A 24251-nucleotide genomic window follows, 5' to 3' on the forward strand; every position below is an offset into this window, starting at 1 on the left:
TCCCTCTCTGAGACTACATTTCAAATTGTCCCTAACATATATGGCTACTCCCCCTCCTCGTCTAATGTATCTATCTGTGTGAAATAGTTTAAATCTGTTTATTTGATATTCAGCTAATAGTTCTCTATTTTCTACATTCATCCACGTTTCGGTAAGTGCAATAATATCTATTGTTTCTGTGTAGAAAAGAGCATTTAAATCGTTTATTTTGTTTCTTTGACTTCTACTGTTATTGTAATATACCCTAAGTGTATTGTTATTTTGAGGCCCTTCTCTTTCCCTGATCATTTTGCCAATTTGTTTCTCCCACAAACACATACTCTTATTACATCCTTTTCCATATCAATTCCCATACCACTATCTACTAACAGTTTAAACCTAAACAAACCCCCTCCCACCACAGGTTCCAACGAATTGGCAACAACCCCAGCCCTAGATAAATGCACCCCATCCCGAGCATACATGTCATTTCTTCCATAGAAGTGTTCCCAGTTATCTATGAATGATATTGCATTTGATTTGCAATATTTGTCCAGTCGGCAACTGACACCAAGTGCCCTCGACTTCATTTTCAACTCCCTTTCTTGGAAGAATGCCACATATGATCGGGAGTCTTCCCTTTCTCCTAACTAATGGTATGGCTGTCTTATCATTGTGAGTGATGAGTCTCAAGCTGTCGCCCCTTGTGTGAGTACAATTGTGGGTGTTGAAGAAGCTGTCTGAGTCATCATAATTCAACATGTTCTGTGTTTAAGAGATGAGCTCAGTCCATGTATTTCATTGTTAATATTGTTCCTGTATGCTGGTGTACTCATCCTGTGAGTGGCAGCTAACTGTACATCTTGTACTCATCCTGTGTGTGATAGTTAACTGTACATCTTGTACTCATCCTGTGTGTGATAGTTAACTGTACATCTTGTACTCATCCTGTGTGTGATAGTTAACTGTACATCTTGTACTCATCCTGTGTGTGATAGTTAACTGTACATCTTGTACTCATCCTGTGTGTGATAGTTAACTGTACATCTTGTACTCATCCTGTGTGTGATAGTTAACTGTACATCTTGTACTCATCCTGTGTGTGATAGTTAACTGTACACCATGTACTCATCCTGTTTGTGGTAGTTAACTGTACACCATGTACTCATCCTGCGTGTGGCAGTTTACTGTACACCATGTACTCATCCTGTGTGTGATAGTTAACTGTACACCTTGTACTCATCCTGTGTGTGGCAGTTTACTGTACACCATGTACTCATCCTGTGTGTGATAGTTAACTGTACACCTTGTACTCATCCTGTGTGTGGCAGTTTACTGTACACCATGTACTCATCCTGTGTGTGATAGTTAACTGTACATCTTGTACTCATCCTGTGTGTGATAGTTAACTGTACACCATGTACTCATCCTGTTTGTGGTAGTTAACTGTACACCATGTACTCATCCTGTGTGTGGTAGTTTACTGTACACCATGTACTCATCCTGTGTCTGGTAGTTTACTGTACACCATGTACTCATCCTGTGTGTGGCAGTTAACTGTACACCTTGTACTCATCCTGTGTGTGGCAGTTTACTCTACACGCTATTTTCATACTTTTATGTAATCTTTTTAATATCTTAAGACCTAACCTTAAGATATTTTCTTAATCATCAAAAAGAAAAATGTCTTAATCAGACCTTAACGGACGTGTAATATTAGCCCGCACACCTTATTTTTAATTAGTTGTGGTATCCGGCGATCCCCAGGTTGTGGGGAACCGACCTGTGAGATTTATATTTATTTAATTTATATGAATTTATATAGAATTTACATTTACGTTAATTTATATATTTCGATAGCAAATTGTATGATGGGTAAAGCGGACTGTATTTCGTCAAATTCCCACAAATTGATCTTCTTATACATTATGAGGGGTTTATATTAAATTTATATATGTAGTCAATTAAAATTGATTGACTAACATTTACTACATTATTAGACTACATATATTAGTAATAAAATTGGGAGGCCTTGTCTTATTGTATAGTAGTGGGCCTAGTCAACCATTATGGTAGTGGACCTAGTCAACCATTTTAGTTTACCCTGAAAAGCTTCATAGAAAACACCGACCTCACCTAACCTTCTTAGTATGTTAAGATAAGCATCTTATTGCTTCTTAATTACAATTATTACTTAACCTATACCGTTGATAGATTAAGTAATAATTGTAAATAAGAAGCAATAAGATGCTTATCTTAACATACTAAGGTTAGGTGAGGTCGGTGTTTTCTATGAAGCTTTTCAAGGTAAACTAAAATATTCACAATCAATTAGTATGTCACATATGCACTTATTAAATAAGCCAATATTGACAGTAAGCAAGTGCGAGAACGGGTTGCACAGCGGCCCTCCCTTCTCTTTCTCCCGTCCACTCTTCTGTTCTCAGCATCCTCCCTCCCCCCCCCCCCACCCCACCACCATCCTATCTGGATCAAAATAATAGAATCTATATTGTATTGTTTGATAGAGATCTATATCTGATGATGTTAACTCCTGACCTTGTGGAGTTCTCCTGAACTTCCTGGTACTAATAATTTGTTGTATTATTTGACATATTGAATTCGTATAATTTATAAGTTCATGTTATATGCTTTGTCAATATATGTCTCACCGCTCTAATGGTAAGAGTTCTTACGGCTGTACACTGAGCCTCACCCGCCATGATGGCTGCAGAGCACTTAGGAATAGTGGTTATAAATGTAAATTAAAACTAGAGACAGATGGTGGGACAGACAAAATATAAAGATTTACTCATTGCTAATTAAACAACGGGGAATAAAGAGCAAGGCGAAAGATTGGCAGGAAATTTGGTTCCAGAAATGAGAGGATTGAAACATGAAGCATGGACTTACCCTCACAGCACGACAGAAAAGAAGAGACGCTAGGGACATGATCACGAAACCAAAGATCCTAAGAAACAGTGACTGTATAATCGACGATGAATTAATCAATGGGGTTATAATCAATGGATTAATGTAATCAATGGGTTATATGGAGGAACGACGATCCCGTGCATGCAAGAGACACGGATAAACATAAGAATTACGGAAACTGCAGAACGCCCTAGACGAGGCAGCTCCTATTTTTATCCACCCAAACTCATTAATATAGATGTCTAACCTACGCTTGAAACAATCAAGTGATCCCACTTGAGTTACAAGTTAATTTGTTCTATTGATGAGCCACCATATTTATAAGTGGAAGCCCTTCCTCTGTATGAGAGTTGTGAATGAGCGAAATGGTTTATTGGAACTGTTAGTTGATGCTCAGTCCATTCATGGTTTGAAAGGCAAATATGATACAAAATATAATAAATATCAAGAGGGTTGAGAGCAATTGTGTTAGGTAACTTAAGAGATGCACGTGCGGGGACGCACGCACGCACACACGCACACGCACACACACACACACACACACACACACACATGATATGATAGAGCCTAGTAGGCTCAAGGAATCTGTACACCAGTTGATTGACAGTTGAGAGGCGGGACCAAAGAGCCAAAGCTCAACCCCCGCAAGCACAAATAGGTGAGTACAAATAGGTGAGTGCACACACACACACACACACGCACTATACCGATCTTCCAGAGAGTATAGCCTCATTCCTCTCAATGTTTGTTGATAATGCAAAAATTTTATGAGGAGGATTAAGACGGATGAAGACAGACAGAGACTACAGGACGACCTGGACAAACTGGAGGAATGGTCTAGAAAATGGCTGCTAAAGTTCAACTCAGGAAAGTGCAAAGTAATGAAATTAGACGAAGGAAGCAGAAGGCTGAACACAAGGTACCATCTGGGTGGGTGTCAGTTGAAGTAGGCTGATAAGAGTAACATGTGTTTTTTTAGTTAAAGAGTCAAGAATTTGGTCACTAGATTAACGAAGAACTTGACAAATAGGAGACGAGTTTACATGGACTGGAGAAGCCTAGCAAACAAAGACAAATATCAGAAGTTTGTCACAAAGGAACTAAGTTGATAACAAAGTTTTAATTCTGAAATATTCTGCAGCAACTTGTTATCTCTCTCTCTCCTTCTCTCGGACGATAGCACGTTTACAGAACCAAGTTGCTCACCGGAAGTCTAAATGTTGTGTAAATGTTGTCTAAATGTTGGCCTGACAGTCCCGGGCAAGACAAAGACTGAAGCAAGAGAACTCAGCTTCAAAAGTCTAATTATCATAGACCTGTATTTTGACACTCACTAATACAATATGAACAAAACAGATTTGTTTCTGACAAATATGAACAAATTTGTTTCTGACAAATCGTCAGAAACAGACACCAATGGGAAGAGTGTAATAATAATTAAGAAATTAGAAATAATGTGAGACATCTTTTTGAGATGATTTCGGGCCTTTAGTGTTCCCGCGGCCCGGTCCTCGACCAGGCCTCCACCCCCAGGAAGCAGCCCGTGACAGCTGACTAACATCCAGGTACCTATTTTACTGCTAGGTAACAGGGGCATAGGGTGAAAGAAACTCTGCCTATTGTTTCTCACCGGCGCCCGGGATCGAACCCGGGACCACAGGATCACAAGTACAGTGTGCTGTCCGCTCGGCCGACCGGCTCCCCAAGTAGAATAGGTTGAGGAACAAACTGTCGGAAAAAGACATTTGCAAGTAGAGTCATGAGCAATAACGTAGAAAATACTTGAAATACGTTCACAAAAACAATGGTCAGCCGAAATACGATTATAAAGAAAGTACAGATTTGTGACACACGCTGCCCAAATATTTCAACAAAATTCAAGTTATTGTCAAAGACTTATCATGCTCGCAAGCCAAGGTGAGCAAATTAGGTTGACTGTTCCTCTCATTGATCTCTTTGTAAAGAGATCATTGAGAGAAACGTTACCCCAACTGACGTCAACCAAAAGATAAAACTAACAATAGTGTAGTGCTATACTATACAAAAAGTCAATTATAAAAGTAGGAAAATTGCCAACCTGCTCATGAAGAATTCTCCCGACACCAAGAAAACCGTCTTGAAAGAGACCAACGTTGTCTAAGCCGTCACGTGCCCACTTTTTCATGAGTAAAACTCTCCAGGTTGGCCGTTTTCTTGTTGAGAAAACGGCCTTGTTGAAAATGATAATGTATATAATTTAACAAGGATGTAGCTTTTCTGCATAAAATCCTTCGTATTGATGCGTTTATCTTTTTCATTAAAATGTCTTCTCATATTAAGTGCTGGGATTTTTGTAATTCCAGCAAATCCAATCATGTTCACGACTGTTTCATTCATCAGTGTTTCGTAATGCACTTTCCACCTATTTTCTGTAGATTAGTTAATATTTTTCAAGGCATATTTGTAATATTTTCATTGATTTTTCTACTGGAATTCTTGCTATAATTTTACTTTATTTTCACAACTGCTTCCTGTTTTATGTATTCTGCTTAACTATATTTTTTTCGTCACTTTTTCTTTGGCTCTCATACTTCGTCTTTTCTCTTCCCCTTCACTTTGTGTCAATGTCTCTTGCTATTAACTCTTTGTTGCACTTAAAATTAGTCGTCTTCCACCTTGTGCCGCACCAATTAATCATTGCAGGCCAAACAATGTCTGAAACCCTCCCACATGGCATCAAGATTTATCGACAGCCTTTATCACCAAGACCAATATCAATAGTTCCATGGCGATCGTTAGCCTTTTCTATGTATCTTCTTAACCATTGTTCCTACATCATTTTCCACCTTCGTGAAGCATCCTCGTCCATGTCAGAACATAAGATGACTAACGGAATTGTTGTTGTTATAGATTCAGCTACTCGGAACAAGTTCCAAGTAGCACGGGCTATGGTGAGCCCGTAACTTATCTGGCACAGGAGCGGGGCAAGTAGCGAACTCTCTGACTAACGGAAGCTGGAGAAGGTCTATTATATTGGGAGCGGCGCCTCCCGTGTGTGTCCCATCACTCTCACTCAGCCTCTTGTTCAAACTGTGCTTCAAACTTCCCAGCGAGTCTGCTGGTAAAACTTGGTAACATCATCCGCAGGTCTGCTGGCCCACCACCAATATTCCTACGCTTTTGATTTAATGATTATCGCTCCCGATTGGTTATAGGGATTTGCATAGGTTCGAACGCTTATAGTTAAGCCAAACAGTCATATAATAATAATAATAATAATAATAATAATAATAATAATAATAATAATAATAATAATAATAATAATAATGAGAAAATCCGTAGGAGCAGTGATGAGGGTTCGAACCCTCATCACTGCTCCTACTGCTCCTCATCCTTGTGGGGTTCTACTGAACCACACAAGGATTTCCTGAGGCTTCTATTGATGCCAGTACAGGATTTTCACACAATATCCCCCCCCCCCCTTATGCACTCTGTCATCTAGGACTTGCTTGATGGGGTTCTGGGAGTTCTTCTACTCCCCAAACCCGGCCCGAGGCCAGGCTTAACTTGTGAGAGTTTGGTCCAACAGACTGTTGCTTGGAGCGACAGGCATATCCACCACAGCCCCGTTGACCCGGCACGTATTGAAGAAAATTATCTAGTTTTCTCTTGAAGATGTCTACGGTTGTTCCGGCAATATTTTTTATACTCGCTAGGAGGATGTTGAGCAACCGTGGACCTCTGAGCCAAGAACAGTCAGCAGCCGTCAGTGTCAGACAAGGGGATATGCTGAATATTCAGCCATTACTAAGAGCGTCGCCCCGTAGCATAGGCAGCACTTAAGCTAATGCTTCATGCTGTTAATCATAGCCTCGTTAGCACATGTAACAAGCAGCATACAGATGAAGTTGTTAAGATACGTTGACGTGGCTAACTTAGCTTCACTCTCAGCAAGAGTGCTCACGGGATTTGAAATTTAAAATGATTTGTTGAAGAGAGTTCAGTGAATCTTTCATGCCTACAAACTCATCACTTGCAACTTACCGCTCGAAATATCATTACAAATCTTCACTCTACGGTTGTTGAGTTCATCTGGTGTGTGCTGGCAGGAGGAAGGGGGGGGGGTTGCTTACTTTATACAGCATGTGTAAGCTGGTCACCTGTGTAAGCTGTGTACTGTGTGGTGGCAGGAAACTGTGTACTGTGTGGTGGCAGGGAACTGTGCATTGTGTGGTGGCAGGAACTGTGTATTAGGAAGAACCATGTAATAAACCTAATATAATGTACACAATAATGTAGAGTCTGGCAACTGAGGACAAACCATGGCAACCAAATTGTCCTATTTTTATGGTCGTATTTAACGAGACACTTTCTGAGAACTCTGCCAGGTTACTGTGTAGTGTAGCCCTTGACAAGCTGCCGGCATGCTGGCCCCTGTGCTCTACACTCTGGCCACACCCAGCAACACAAGTCACCTACACCCCGTGGACAGTGATACAAGTCACCTACACCCCGTGGACAGTGATACAAGTCACCAACACCCCGTGGACAGTGATACAAGTCACCAACACCCCGTGGACAGTGATACAAGTCACCAACACCCCGTGGACAGTGATACAAGTCACCTACACCCCGTGGACAGTGATACAAGTCACCTACACCCCGTGGACAGTGATACAAGTCACCTACACCCCGTGGACAGTGATACAAGTCACCTACACCCCGTGGACAGTGATACAAGTCACCTACACCCCGTGGACAGTGATACAAGTCACCAACACCCCGTGGACAGTGATACAAGTCACCTACACCCCGTGGACAGGGATACAAGTCACCAACACCCCGTGGACAGTGATACAAGTCACCAACACCCCGTGGACAGTGATACAAGTCACCTACACCCCGTGGACAGTGATACAAGTCACCAACACCCCGTGGACAGTGATACAAGTCACCTACACCCCGTGGACAGTGATACAAGTCACCTACACCCCGTGGACAGTGATACAAGTCACCTACACCCCGTGGACAGTGATACAAGTCACCTACACCCCGTGGACAGTGATACAAGTCACCTACACCCCGTGGACAGTGATACAAGTCACCTACACCCCGTGGACAGTGATACAAGTCACCAACACCCCGTGGACAGTGATACAAGTCACCAACACCCCGTGGACAGTGATACAAGTCACCAACACCCCGTGGACAGTGATACAAGTCACCAACACCCCGTGGACAGTGATACAAGTCACCTACACCCCGTGGACAGTGATACAAGTCACCAACACCCCGTGGACAGTGATACAAGTCACCTACACCCCGTGGACAGTGATACAAGTCACCTACACCCCGTGGACAGTGATACAAGTCACCTACACCCCGTGGACAGTGATACAAGTCACCAACACCCCGTGGACAGTGATACAAGTCACCTACACCCCGTGGACAGTGATACAAGTCACCTACACCCCGTGGACAGTGATACAAGTCACCAACACCCCGTGGACAGTGATACAAGTCACCTACACCCCGTGGACAGTGATACAAGTCACCTACACCCCGTGGACAGTGATACAAGTCACCAACACCCCGTGGACAGTGATACAAGTCACCAACACCCCGTGGACAGTGATACAAGTCACCTACACCCCGTGGACAGTGATACAAGTCACCTACACCCCGTGGACAGTGATACAAGTCACCTACACCCCGTGGACAGTGATACAAGTCACCAACACCCCGTGGACAGTGATACAAGTCACCTACACCCCGTGGACAGTGATACAAGTCACCTACACCCCGTGGACAGTGATACAAGTCACCTACACCCCGTGGACAGTGATACAAGTCACCAACACCCCGTGGACAGTGATACAAGTCACCAACACCCCGTGGACAGTGATACAAGTCACCTACACCCCGTGGACAGTGATACAAGTCACCAACACCCCGTAGACAGTGATACAAGTCACCTACACCCCGTGGACAGTGATACAAGTCACCTACACCCCGTGGACAGTGATACAAGTCACCAACACCCCGTGGACAGTGATACAAGTCACCAACACCCCGTGGACAGTGATACAAGTCACCTACACCCCGTGGACAGTGATACAAGGGGGGGGTGGTGTCCTTTTGAAAGGATAGTTAATATGCACAGAGTTATAACTATCTCTGTGCATGCAGAGATAACATATTCACAATAACATGATATCTCAATGTTACATATGAATGACCATCCACAGGAGCCGTGATGGGGAATCATACCTATGAGCTGGGTCATCTCAGACGCACGCTCTAGATGACTCAGCTACGACATGGTAAAAGAATTGCAACCGGAGGTTCTGCTGAACCTACGAGGATGCTCGAGGCTTCCACTGAACGGTACCAAGATACCCAGCGCATAGGTTCGAGTCCTCATCACGGCTGATGTGGATGTGCTCATGATATATTACGGTATTGTGAATATGTTAACTGTTGACCTCAACCAGAGGTCAATATTGACCTGTTGACACAGGTCAGCCACACTTGCAGGCGATGAATGACAATAACATGGCTGAAGATGTGATGAGCAAGCCACTCATCAAGTGATGAGGAGACGGCGGCGTGTACGTCCGTCTGGGACCATTATCAAGTCGTGTGTCAGGGAGTGGGAGGGGATCGATTGATTGATGAAGATTAAGCCACCACAAGAGGTGGCGCGGGCATGAGTAGCCCGTAAATCGTAGATGTTTGGAGTGAATGTGATCTTTCATCGTGAAAGGATATACTGTGTGCTGGGCTCGCATTTAAACTGTCAGTCCTTACTACGTGGCTGTTATCGTGGGGGAGGATACTGCTTGACAGTGTTTATGAGGGTCTCCCGCTGCTGGACACTTTTCATTACCAGAAGAGTGGCAGTGTTGATGGCTTCAGGATGGTTACTGCAAGATTCAGGGACTCTTAAAGCTCTTCTAAGGTCGTTCGTTGCTTCAGATTGGGATATTTAACCTAGCCTGGCTTGGTGACCTGAAGACACCATATTGCAGAGAGCGAACCTTCTGCTACTCTCTGGTGTAGATGGGCTTTATTTAGGTGAGTGGTTTTGGTGGTGATGTATTTTATGTACTCTAGGCTGGTTGGATTGTTTTGTGAATCACTGGATGACGAGTTGCCAATTTAGCAGTTTCATCGGCTTTCTCATTTAATAGGATTCCAATATGGGATGGGATCCAGTTTAAGGTTATGTTGAGTCTTTTGCCTTTAGCTACTGCTCCAAGATACAAAATGGTGGAAATTATTTCCACGTTGTCTTTCCACTACTTCTTTCCTAATATTAGAAGTGCAGCTTTTGAGTTTGCTAGTATGATGCATTTTGAGTGTTTTGTGCAATCACCTATGCGAATGCCTGTTGTATGGCAAACAGCTCAGTTTGGGTTGATGATACTAGTCCTCCCAGTCTCCAATATGCCTGTACGCTGGCCGTACAAAGAGCAGCGCCAGCACTCTCATATCCTGTGTCAACCGATCCTTCTGTGAAGATGTGGGTGGCTCCTGCTACTGCTATGCTGCTTATTTGCTTTTCTATGATGCGTTATTACTATTTTGAAGGTAAGCTCCTCCCAGGGTGGGGAACAGGTGTAGTTTGGTGGCGGATGATCAACTCCTCTATCAAGAATCATGTTTTTTAATTGTTGTGTGTTTAGGACTTCTCCCGCACTGGCAGCCCAAGAGTTTCCATTGTTTTGGCCAAGACAAACCACGAAGGCCTGTCGTACTGGGAGTGGATCAGGGGAAACAATTATCTTACTGATAACCGTATCTGTTCTTTGAGATGTTCTATCCTGAATAGTGGGCAAACCGGTTTCCAGTCTGGTCCACATAGGGGCTCCCAGGGTACCTCTCATAGCATTTTTTGTGCTACTTTAAGCTTTGTTCACTGTTGTTGTGATTGGCTTGTGAGGGCGGGTGCTGCATAGTCGATCACTGATCAGACTGTCTGCACACAATATGTGCGAAGGGACTTCCAGATTGGCTCCTCCAGAGAGGGAGGTTTGTGACCTGAGGACTGGCGTTCGGGCCGCAGTTTTCTCTCTCTCTCTCTCAAGTGACCTCAGCATTAAAATTTACGTAAGCTGGCGACCTGTGTAGACTGGCGACCTGTGAAGGCTGGCGACCTGTGTAAGCTGGCGACCTGTGTAGGCTGGCGACCTGTGTAGGCTGGCGACCTGTGTAGGCTGGCGACCTGTGTAAGCTGGCGACCTGTGTAGACTGGCGACCTGTGTAGACTGGCGACCTGTGTAAGCTGCTGACCTGGGCATGACATTTGTCTTGACATTGGGTTGAGCTTTTTACCAATTTCCTTCGCCAATGCAGTCTGATGCAGTTTAAGTATTTGGGTGCAAGGTGCGCTGCATCTGTTCCTTTTATGATGATGACAAAGTCGTCTGCATAGTTTAGCAGCCTGCAGTGTTGTGGGAGTTTCAGCTTCATTATTCTTTCCATTAAACTGTTGAAGAGAAGGGGGCTGAGAATGCCCCCTTATTTTCCTGTCTTTGTATGCCAAATACTTTGCATACGAAAATGTATACATTTTGATATCTTTTGTATTCAGAGAAACATTAAAGAAACTTACGTTTAAATCATATTTTCGTGTCTCGTCCAAAAAACAATATTATTTTCGTTTAAATAATGAGATAAATATAATGGCACAATGAGCGAGTGTTTAAAAAAAAATTCTTTAATACTGAGGAGAATAAATTGTTCAATATTTATTCCGCGGAGCTAAATTCAATTTTCTGGTATCACTAATTTGTGCTGCCTTCTTAATGTGATAAATTAGTGTTATATAAACTTAATTAAATGACAAAGCATTGTCGGTCTACAAATTCTGGCAGTTAAGAACAAATATTATTACTCTATGTTAAAACTATTTATTGTTTTTAATATATTATTACAAGTTAGTTATTTTACTCTCGTGGCTTAATAATAATAATTCTCACAATGGGAAATATTTGCCACTGTTCACGCAATGTTTATAAAAATGTAATATTATCCACCTTGTTCTTTTTGAATAATCAAATCTATAATATTTTCTCAATTCACTTATTAAACCACAGTTCACTTTTCTTGAAATAATTAACACATCTATTATTTTATAAATTAATACAGAGTTTTAAGAACAGTTCTACTAGAGGGCCTCTAGTAGAACTGCTCGAGTGTTAGCGAGGGCGGTGTGGCATACTGAGAGGGGCTCGAATACAGGATCATATGTCGTCCTCTACTGTGGTCTCTGCGTTAGTTCTTTTTTTCATTCTAAAACTATCGGCGGTAACCAATCTTATTTGTAAGAAAAAATGCTGGGAAAAGGAGAAGGTTGATTTTGTCAATTTGTTAATTGGTTGATTGAACCAATTGAAGGTTGATTTTGTCAATTCTATTGTCAAGAACACGCTGGTCTGGGTTCAGTAAGTTTCAGCCAAGTCATATACTGGGATTAATTAGTCGGTATGAGGTAGGCCTCAGGTATTAGGCGCGGGGGTTATTTCTATAGTGAACAAGTCAGTCACATAGAGGCTTTTGAATAAAATGGAAGAAGGGGAGTGTATTAGCGTATATGTAAGAATTTATATTGAATTCCCCGTGTCTCTTCGGAATGTTTCATTCCAGTGAGAAATTCCTGAGTCTACTAAATTAGCGTCTGTACCGAATTTCAGTCATAATGTTAACTGCCTCTTCAATTAATTATCTTCAGTGATAGAGATTCTGGCTGGTTGGGTGTGTGCTGTTTTTGTTCTCTCTTCTCAGATAAGGGAAATATATTTCCCGTATTTTTGATCTGTAAGTATTCTCCTCTAAGATGTATACCTTCTTTGGATTTATCATATCTACCTGTGTGTTCTATCTATTTATTATATGTTTCCCTGTTTATAATAATGAACAATTTATCTTTTGTTGTTCACCTCCTCCTCTTTTAAGGCGCGATTAATGAAAGGTTTATCAACCGAAGAACGTCCACTAACAACAGTATACATGTAGGAGCCGGTCGGCCGAGTGGACAGCACGCTGGACTTGTGATCCTGTGGTCCTGGGTTCGATCCCAGGCGCCGGCGAGAAACAATGGGCAGAGTTTCTTTCACCCTATGCCCCTGTTACCTAGCAGTAAAATAGGTACCTGGGTGTTAGTCAGCTGTCACGGGCTGCAGGCCTGGTCGAGGACCAGGCCGCGGGGACACTAAGAGCCCCGAAATCATCTCAAGATAACCTCTCAAGATGTACCTCAATGTGTTAACGTATATGTTAAATGTACCACATAAATGTACCATATGTACTTCAATGTGTTAATTAACTCACATGTGTCACATGTGAGTTAATTAACGATGACTGAAGTGACAACGATCAGTGTTCCAGAGAACACCAACCTGTTGTCTCTGGCAAAATGCAGAAACAAGATACACACATTTACCGAGTTCTTGACGCCAAATAATATACTGCGTATAGCAGACCAGACAAGGAAAAAAATTTCAAGCGTTTTTACACGTAATTCAACAGAAAATAAGAAAAGGTTTGTCATCAAATAATGACAAAGAAATGTACGTTGTTGAAGATTTAATTTTCTCTGTATTTACTCGAGAACAAAAATATATTTTACCAGCTGTTGAACAAATCTATGCCTGAGGTAAAGGAGGCAAGTAAACTTTAAGGTTACACGGGAGAAAGCTATTAAAGAGAGCAATTACAGCCCATCAAGGCGGCTGAGCTGTAGTAACTAATTTGCCAGAGTCCTTGAAGAAGGTAATTAGCTTATGAGCCGGCCCTTGTTTGGTATAGTTCCTCAAATATCAGAGCTGAGCAAAGTACCAAACTCGTGGAACGTTGTGATGATACGTGGAGTACAGGAGGCAGGGTGATGATACATGCAGTACAGGAGGCTGGGTGATGATACGTGCAGTACAGAAGGCTGGGCGATGATACATGGAGTAGAGGCTGGGTGATGATACGTGGAGTATGTAGCCTTGAACATAATAGAAGATGAGGCGTCATGTATAAAATCCCTGATGATGATACGTGTCAACCAGAAGGAATTTTATCTGGAAGAAATATTACCATTTATACGAGGGTTTGAGACGTGAAAACTCATTTGAAACTGTGAGACGGTGACGTCACCTTACCTAGATGGTACACGCAAGGAGGGAGGGAGCCTCCCTACAGAGAAGGAGGGAGGGAGGGAGTAATCTTGGCAGTTGTTCCCAGGGTGATGGCCAGCCTGGCCCTCCCTCTGGGTGCCCCAGGGGAGCTCTCTCCTGTGGAGGAAACAAAGGTAGATTTGTTCAGGATCGGACGTAAAATGGTAAAAATAGGTTTGTGAAGGTTGGACGTAGAATGATAAAGAGAGAAAGGTTTGTGAAGGAGAGTTTGAATGTTGGGTTCTAGAACACATTTTACAGAACCAGAGTTGTATAGATTATGTTGACAGCTGTTTACACATATGTGATATTGTAAAGAATCCTTTTTTTCTTTACATAGGCCTTACGAAACACAGAACAAGTCTTTTCATAATACTATCTCTCATTGTTGGAGACTGTTATCACTCTACTGCCTCGATATACGCTCAGAGTATTTAAAATATTAACGTGATTTACTAAAATAATTATAGCGAAAAGACGAAATCAGATCAGAGGTATTAAAATAATTTTTGGATATGTGAAGGCATAGACCACATTCATCTCTTTCAAGGCGTCTCATTTAGTGTCAAAAGATTTAATAAATGATAAGCAATAATGGCGAGATGCGCCAACTTGGCCATTAAAAACTCTCCCGACACCAAACAAACCGCCTTGAGAGAGAGGACTGTGGTTTACGCCTTCACGTGCCCACTTGGGGACTGTCAGCCCACACGATCTCAGTATATAGGCAAGACAACAACACCTACTTTAATGAGGCTCTAATACAGAGGGAAAGTAATATGAAGTGAAGATATGGGGAGCGGGCAGGCTGGGGCGGGCAGCCTGGGGGGCGGGCAGCCTGGGGGGCGGGCAGCCTGGGGGGCGGGCAGCCTGGGGCGCGGGTAGCCAGGGGGGCGGGCAGGCTGGGGGGCGGGCAGCCTGGGGGGCGGGCAGCCTGGGGCGGGCAGGCTGGGGGGCGGGCAGCCTGGGGCGGGCAGGCTGGGGGGCGGGCAGCATGGGGCGGGCAGGCTGGGGGGCGGGCAGGCTGGGGGGGAGGGGGGGGGAAGGCTGGGCACTAACACCACCGCCATAACAAAGGCGCCTTTGAAGGGTGCAGGCCAGAGTGGCGTCCAGTGTGTGGCCCCGGGCAGCTGGGATGTATATTTTACTCACGGTGAGTGTGGCTCTTTACTCACACTCATACAGCTCTTACTCACGGTGAGTGTGGCTCTTTACTCACACTCATACAGCTCTTACTCACGGTGAGTGTGGCTCTTTACTCACACTCATAGAGCTCTTACTCACGGTGAGTGTGGCTCTTTACTCACACTCATACAGCTCTTACTCACGGTGAGTGTGGCTCTTTACTCACACTCATACAGCTCTTACTCACGGTGAGTGTGGCTCTATATTCACACTCATACAGCTCTTACTCACCGTTAGTACACTGTGGTCCCACCCACTATTCTATACACTGTGGTCCCACATGTAGCTCCTCACAGATATCTAGGTTATCCTGGTGTATGGTAGTTATGTTAGAACCATTAGGTGGATGGTTTGGGTTGATGCGTTTTAGTAGCCATTATTGTGTACGTTGTAGCAGATCAAGAGGACAGACTGCTTTAATGGACATAGTGATCTTGTTCCCTAAAGACGGAACACGACTCCACCTTAAATACTTCATTTAAGGATGACGAGACCCCTAGCCTGAGGCATTTACATATAATGCATCAATTCACTAGAACATTGAAATCATTCGGAATGCTTAAGCCCCTTCAAATGACATTACCTGGAACGTACACAACAGCACACCATTATAAGATGCTCTTGAAGAATATTCTTGGGGCTGAATAAACAACTCACCCCGAGACTAGCATGTGCGGAAGAAATAAACAAATTGCCTTTCTGGAAAAAAAAAGATGTAAGAAGATTTATAAGAAATAACTCTTAGAGCAGAGGCCTTCATAACATTACAACACCTACCCACAAGACATGGTAATAATGATTAGTGTTGGCGAGCACTGTGGTGGTGGTGCCTACACCGGAACATGTGTAGTTGACAGCCAAAATAGTTGATAGAAACACAAGCAACAAAATTTCAAGAGATGTACAAAACGGCAAGAGGGAGGGGGGGGGGGAGACAGCTTCCCGAAGCAGAGAAGGAATAAGACCTCGGAGTGCAACAACGTCAGAGGCTTATTTCTAACTAGTAAATGTCAAGATAGCCTTCAAGAACGATGTCAAAGAGAAGATACGGTCTGAGCACTGAACACCACCAGCCTGAGACCCACACTTGGGTCTCAGCCCAGGCATGTAAGTCCCACATAAAGACAAAAACATTGTCATGAATAGTAATTAGCTTATACGAAAATCTTTATCCACAACGGAGGAAGTAGACCTCTTGCGGAAGACGTCGGAAGATGGACCTCGCCGCAGGAGGTCAAGACACTGTGAAAGTGTGAGTGGTGAGGGAGTCTGGGCGCTCCACATCCCAGGGTCCCCAAGGCCTGGCCTACGGCTGGGTGCTGGTGATGGAAGCCAAAGCAAATTCGACAAGGAGTAAATCGGCTTGGAACACCATCAGCACACAGTCGTAGGTCAGGCCTTGGCAACCTGGAATGGGGCTTAAGTAGAGCGCCTAAACTCCCTCACCACTCACACTTTCACAAACTGTGTCTTGACCCACTGAGTTATTATCCTCAGTAGAAGCTTTATGATGGCGTTTTCAGCTTTTGGAATAAGAAGCGCCCCGCAACTCCTAAATACATCACAGTAGACTAAGAGGAGGTAAGAAATGCGATTACAAAGTACAAAATTCTAAAGAAAATCGACAACGAGTTAAAGGAGAAGCATTAAGCGAGTGGAAGGAGTGAGAACATTTCGACACACATGACACGTAAGAAGGAACTTCTTCATCTGAGACTCGTAATCAAATAGAAGGGCAAGATTCGGGACTGTTAAGGCAAACTCAGTAAATACTTTCATAAGCTAATAAAACCCCATTACGGAACGAGGAGGCACATATGTGTCAAAAATATGTAAGGTAGTATCCACATACAGTGAGAGTGGTAAACAAGTGGAATGCATGTGAACTATCGTGTATAACAAAGTACTCGAAAACCGGTAGGTATAAATGCACAGCTACAGGAGCTATGAGGCGGGGCTTAAGAGCTGGATCTCACTCCCCGTAGATAAAACTAGCTAAGTGCTCACAAGGCCGCGGCGAGATGAAGATGCTCATCTGTGTTTCTGAGTTGTCTGAGTGTGTCAGCTAAGCATAACCTTCTACCAAATACTGGCAAAATAACAGAGAAAAAGCAAGGCAGATCATGTTACATTTTCGGTGTAGACTTCAGACAGGTCGATAAGTTGGGAGGTGGCGGTGTGGATACTCCGTGCACGCAGACGGGCTCTCAGGATGAGCTGTGGAAACTCCATACCACCAGATAACGTCCCAAAGCGCACAACTGTCTTAGCTCCAGCCTGATCGCGCAATTAGAGGACGACCATAAAAAATGAGAGAACCCTGAATGGCGGTCTTGATGAGGAAGGGAGAATGAGGGAAATTGTTCGTTAAAAAGACGTAAAGCTCTAAATGGGATTACGTCAAGGAGACCTAACGTAATATGGGTGATCCTCCTAACGCCGCGAGCAGTGTGGCGCTCCCCGTGGAAATGGAGAGATTTTGTGAGTGGTGAGTATATGACAGATTAAAAAACACTGGAGAAGGTTGAAGACATAACCCACATATTTTGGCAAGTTAAAAATTGAAAGAATTCTATAAATTTCTCTGGGTTAAAGGCTCTACAAGAATTTCAAAGACCTTCGAACAATGTAAATTATTTTTTCAAATTATATTTGCAATAATTACAAGTTGATCTGTAAATAACTGTAGGTAAAAATGATGCCTTAAAAATACATCTTAATATGGTCGTCAAGAAGAGCATAAGTTGTGTCTTGGTGCAATATATTGGGTTACATTCACTCTGAGTGTATTTACTGTTTGTATCTACAAAGTCGAGCTATTAGCTCTTGGACCCCGCCTTTCTAAGCAATTTTGTTTCTATTATGTCTACTACATATATTTATCTTACACACACACACACATATTGGGCACAATTAGGTGAGTACAAATAGGTGAACACATACACACAGGGGGGCCTCGCGGCTGAGTGGACAGCGCTCGGGAGTTGTAGTCATAAAGGACCGGGTTCGATCCCAGGGCAAAGGAGGAAACAAATGAGCAGTTTCTTTCACCCTGATGCCCCTGCTCAGCTACCAGTAAATAGGTACCTGGGAGTTAGACAGCTGCTACGGGCTGCTTCCTGGTGGGTTGTGTGAAGATTGTGAAGAAAGCTAGTGGAACACCTGGAGCGGAAGAACTTTGTAACACAACATCGACATGGGTTCAGGGATGGCAAATCATGCTTCACAGGATTAATTGAATGCCATGACCAGGCGACAAAAATCAGGCAAGAAACAGAAGGGTGGCCAGACATATTTTCTGGATTGCCAGAAAGCCTTTGACACAGTATCTATAGGAAACTAGTGCACAAGCTGGAGATGCCAGCAGGAGTTAAACGGAAGGTTTAATTTGAAATCTTTTGGAAACATTGGATAAGGGAGTTCCTAACCAACAGAAGACAGTAAGTCACTGTGGAGGTGAGGTTTCAGAGTGGCGAGACGTCACCACTGAAGACCCGCAAGGTTCAGTCCTTAGACCTGTTCTGTTTCTGATGTGTAAATATTCTCACAGAGGGAATGTACTCGTTCTGCCCAATGTTTACGTATAATGCAAAAAATATAAGGAGGATTAAGACAAAGGAAGATAGCATGAGGTTACAAGATGACCTGGACAAACTGTAGGAATGGTCCAACAAATGGTTACAAAAGTTCCAGTTTATGTATGGTAATGAAACTAGACGGTGGAAACAATCCAGAAACAGGATACCGAATGGGAGATGAAGTCCTTCACGAAACGGACAGAGAGAAAGATCTAGGAGTTGATATCACACCAAACCTGCTTCCTGAAGCCCACATAAAAAGAATAACATCTACAACGTTTGTAAGGCTGGCTAACATCAGAACTGCCTTCAGAAACTTGTGTAATGAATCATTCAGAACCTCGTATACCACATATATCAGACCAATCCTGGAGTATGCAGCCCCAGCACTGAGCCCGTACCTTGTCAAGCACAAAGACGAAGTTGGAGAAAGTTCAAACTCATGTCACTATAGACTTCCCAGAACTGAGAGGTATGAGTTACGAGGAAAGGCTAAGTGAATTACGCCTTACATCACAGGAAGACAGAAGAGTTCTTTAAGATAAGATCACCACATATAAAATTCTCAGGGGACTTGACAGAGAAGATAATGACGGATTATTTAACACGAGTGGTATTCAAACAAGGGGAAAACTGTGTACCCAAATGAGCCACAGAGGCATTAGAAAGAACTTTTGGGTGTCATAGTAGTTAATAAATGAAATGCAATAGTTAATGATGTGGTGGAGACTGACTCCAAAAACAATTTAAAAAAAAATATATATATATATATATATATATATATATATATATATATATATATATATATATATATATATATATATATATATATATATATATATATATATATATATAATAAGAGTTCCAGTAGGATCAGGAACCTGTTCACCAGTAGATTGACAGTTGAGAGGCGGGATCAAAGAGCCGCAGCTCAATCCCCACAAGAACAACTAGGTGAGTACACACACACACACAGTGGAAGAAGGCAAATGTTGTGCCACTCTTCAAGACAGGAGAAGAGACACTTAACTACAGACCAGTGTCGCTCACACGCTCCCTGCATACTACTTGAAAGAATTATAAGGTTAAGACAAGTTGCACACATAGAAAGAATTGGGTTTGTAAGTAAACAACAACAACACGGCTTTAGAGAAGGGAAAACATGGCTGACGAACCTTCTGGAGTTTCATGAGAAGGTAACGAATATAAGGCACGACAGAGAAGGATGGGCAGATTGCATATTTATGGACTGGCAAAAAGCCTTTTGATACTGTGTCACACAGGATGTTACTTTATAGACTTGAAAGGCAGGCGGGAGTAGGCGGACACGCATTACATTGGTAAGGAATTACCATTATAGACAGGCGATAGAGTGACAGTGAGGGGGGGGGGTATAATGTCAGCACTGTGGAGAAATGATCGACAGACCACTGGAACATTATCTAACACAGTGCACAGTTACAAACCCAATAAAATTTCAACTAAGATTCAACAGAGCAGAAGTTATTAAAAACATGGGACATAATCTTACTGAAGCGAACATAGTCATAAATACTTATAATCCGCCTACGTAAAACAGAAACAAGAAACAAGTAAGACTTAGTGGGCGAGGCTTAGGGCCCCGTGCAGGAATATCAAAAAATCAAGTGATGAGTGAGGAGTGTGACTGGCGTAAAGTAACGCGCGGGGTGCTCAAGGAGCGGTGTTGGGTTCCATACTATTATGCAGTCAAGTAAACAACTTTACTGCAGGAGTTGAGTGTCTCATGTCGATGTTTGCAGATGATGCAAAACTAATGAGGAGGATTGAAACTATTCTTTGGTTTGAATAGTTTGGTGGTGGTTCTATCGAGAACCACCCTTAGATCTCTTTTTTTTTGGTCAGAATTCTTTAAAGATTTCTCACATAAGTTATAGGTTGTGTGGGGTCTATGTTCTCCTATTCCACATTCCATAACATAGCATTTATTAAAATTAAATTCCATTTACCAAGTGGTGCTCCATATACTTATTTCGTCCAGGTCATCTTGAAGGGCATGATAATCATCTAAGTTTTTTATCCTTCCTATTATCTTAGCATCATCAGCAAACATGTTCATATAATTCTGTATACCAACTGGTAGATCATTTATGTAGACAATAAACATCACTGGTGCAAGAACTGAACCCTGTGTGTGTGTGTACTCACCTAGTTGTGTTTGCGGGGGTTGAGCTCTGGCTCTTTGGTCCCGCCTCTCAACCGTCAATCAACAGGTGTACAAATTCCTGAGCCTATCGGGCTCTGTCATATCTACACTTGAAACTGTGTATGGAGTGAGCCTCCACCACATCACCCCCTAATGCATTCCATTTGTCAACCACTCTGACACTAAAAAAGTTCTTTCTAATATCTCTGTGGCTCATTTGGGCACTCAGTTTCCACCTGTGTCCCCTTGTGCGTGTTCCCCTTGTGTTAAATAGACTGTCTTTATCTACCCTATCAATCCCCTTCAGAATCTTGAATGTGGTGATCATGTCCCCCCTAACTCTTCTGTCTTCCAGCGAAGTGAGGTTTAATTCCCGTAGTCTCTCCTCGTAGCTCATACCTCTCAGCTCGGGTACTAGTCTGGTGGCAAACCTTTGAACCTTTTCCAGTTTAGTCTTATCCTTGACTAGATATGGACTCCATGCTGGGGCTGCATACTCCAGGATTGGCCTGACATATGTGGTATACAAAGTTCTGAATGATTCTTTACACAAGTTTCTGAATGCCGTTCGTATGTTGGCCAGCCTGGCATATGCCGCTGATGTTATCCGCTTGATATGTGCTGCAGGAGACAGGTCTGGCGTGATATCAACCCCCAAGTCTTTTTCCTTCTCTGACTCCTGAAGAATTTCCTCTCCCAGATGATACCTTGTATCTGGCCTCCTGCTCCCTACACCTATCTTCATTACATTACATTTGGTTGGGTTAAACTCTAACAACCATTTGTTCGACCATTCCTTCAGCTTGTCTAGGTCTTCTTGAAGCCTCAAACAGTCCTCTTCTGTTTTAATCCTTCTCATAATTTTAGCATCGTCCGCAAACATTGAGAGAAATGAATCGATACCCTCCGGGAGATCATTTACATATATCAGAAACAAGATAGGACCGAGTACAGAGCCCTGTGGGACTCCACTGGTGACTTCACGCCAATCGGAGGTCTCACCCCTCACCGTAACTCTCTGCTTCCTATTGCTTAGATACTCCCTTATCCACTGGAGCACCTTACCAGCTACACCTGCCTGTCTCTCCAGCTTATGTACCAGCCTCTAATGCGGTACTGTGTCAAAGGCTTTCCGACAATCCAAGAAAATGCAGTCCGCCCAGCCCTCTCTTTCTTGCTTAATCTGTGTCACCTGATCGTAGAATTCTATCAAGCCTGTAAGGCAAGATTTACCCTCCCTGAATCCATGTTGGCGATTTGTCACGAAGTCCCTTCTCTCCAGATGTGTTACCAGTTTTTTTCTCACGATCTTCTCCATCACCTTGCATGGTATACAAGTCAAGGACACTGGCCTGTAGTTCAGTGCCTCTTGTCTGTCGCCCTTTTTGTATATTGGGACCACATTCGCCGTCTTCCATATTTCTGGTAGGTCTCCCGTCTCTAGTGATTTACTATACACTATGGAGAGTGGCAAGCAAAGTGCCTCTGCACACTCTTTCAGTACCCATGGTGAGATCCGATCTGGACCAACCGCCTTTCTAACATCCAGATCCAGCAGGTGTCTCTTGACCTCCTCTCTCGTAATTTCGAACTCCTCCAAGGCCGCCTGGTTTACCTCCCTTTCTCCTAGCACAGTGACCTCACCCTGTTCTATTGTGAAGACCTCCTGGAACCTCTTGTTGAGTTCCTCACACACCTCTCTGTCATTCTCTGTATACCTGTCCTCGCCTGTTCTAAGTTTCAATACCTGTTCTTTCACTGTTGTTTTCCTTCTGATGTGACTGTGGAGTAGCTTTGGTTCGGTCTTGGCTTTGTTTGCTATATCATTTTCAAAATTTTTCTCTGCTTCTCTTCTCACCCTGACGTACTCGTTCCTGGTTCTCTGGTATCTCTCCCTGCTTTCTGGTGTTCTGTTATTCCGGAAGTTCCTCCACGCCTTTTTGTTCAGTTTCTTCGCTTCCATACATGCCCTATTATACCATGGATTCTTCTGTTGCTTCTCGGATTTTTCCCTTTGGGCCGGGATGAACCTGTTTACTGCCTCCTGACACTTTTGGGTAACATAGTCCATCATACCCTGTACAGACTTGTCTCTGAGGTCTGTGTCCCAAGGTATTTCACTTAGGAAACTTCTCATCTGTTCATAATTCCCCTTTCGGTATGCCAGCCTTTTGATTCCTAGTTCTTTTTGGGGGGAGATAAGTCCTAGCTCTACCAGGTACTCAAAGTTCAATACACTGTGGTCACTCATTCCCAAGGGCGCTTCCATCTTAACTTCCCTTATATCCCATTCATTTAGGGTAAATATCAAATCAAGCATTGCTGGTTCATCTTCTCCTCTCATTCTTGTTGGCTCTTTGGTATGCTGGCTTAGAAAGTTTCTTGTTGCCACGTCCAGCAGCTTAGCTCTCCATGTTTCTGGTCCTCCATGCGGGTCTCTGTTCTTCCAATCTATCTTCCCATGGTTGAAGTCTCCCATAATTAGTAATCCAGATCCATTCCTGCTAGCAACAGAAGCTGCTCTTTCTATTATGTTAATGGTGGCCATGTTGTTTCTGTCATATTCCTGTCTAGGTCTTCTGTCATTTGGTGGTGGATTATATATGACTGCGACTATAATTTTTTTCCCTCCATTTGTTACAGTACCTGCTATGTAGTCACTGAAACCTTCACAGCCCTGAATATCCATCTCCTCAAAATCCCAGCCTTTTCTTACCAGCAGAGCTACACCACCCCCACCTCTTCCTTCCCTCTCTTTCCGCATAACATAATAGTCCTGTGGAAACACTGCATTTGTTATTGTTTTCGTGATCTTTGTTTCTGTGAGGGCTATTATGTCTGGGTTTTCCTCTAGTACCAGTTCTCCAAGCTCATTTGCTTTATTTGTAATTCCATCTATGTTAGTGTACATTGCTTTGAGGCTCACTTTGTGTGTGTGTGTGTGTGTGTGTGTGTGTGTGTGTGTGTGTGTGTGTGTGTGTGTGTGTGTGTGTGTGTGTGTGTGTATTTGCGGGCGCGTTTGTGTTAACATCAATCATAATATTCAGTATAATAACAATAATGTTATTCTTTAACATAATGCACCAATCAGAACTGTTCCAGCCAATCATTTTACAACATAGAATAAGCTTGTTAGCTTCTATAAATTATTGTGTAGTATAGGCAAGATTCACCTGGAGGAAGCCTCACTGAAGGAGGAGTGTGTGTGAGGTTGGCTTCATCTCCCACACTTCAATTACCTGT

At 43.1% G+C, this 24251-nt stretch overlaps 1 protein-coding gene across 3 annotated transcripts in view; it reads right to left on the reverse strand.

Annotated features, from left to right (window-relative positions):
- Positions 1-24251, reverse strand: part of LOC138350724 (substance-K receptor-like) — a 362889-nt gene that overhangs the window by 256136 nt on the left and 82502 nt on the right. For 2 of the 3 annotated variants that reach the window (XM_069301930.1, XM_069301936.1), the window contains exon 2: positions 14046-14177. The exons of the other annotated variant lie outside the window; for it this stretch is intronic. The gene's annotated coding sequence lies outside the window, so the exon portion shown is untranslated. The remainder of the gene's footprint in view (positions 1-14045; positions 14178-24251) is intronic. 3 annotated transcript variants of the gene reach the window in all.

This window comes from Procambarus clarkii, chromosome 5 (genome assembly GCF_040958095.1).
Source record: "Procambarus clarkii isolate CNS0578487 chromosome 5, FALCON_Pclarkii_2.0, whole genome shotgun sequence".
In the NCBI taxonomy this organism is placed as follows: Eukaryota; Metazoa; Arthropoda; class Malacostraca; order Decapoda; family Cambaridae; genus Procambarus; species Procambarus clarkii.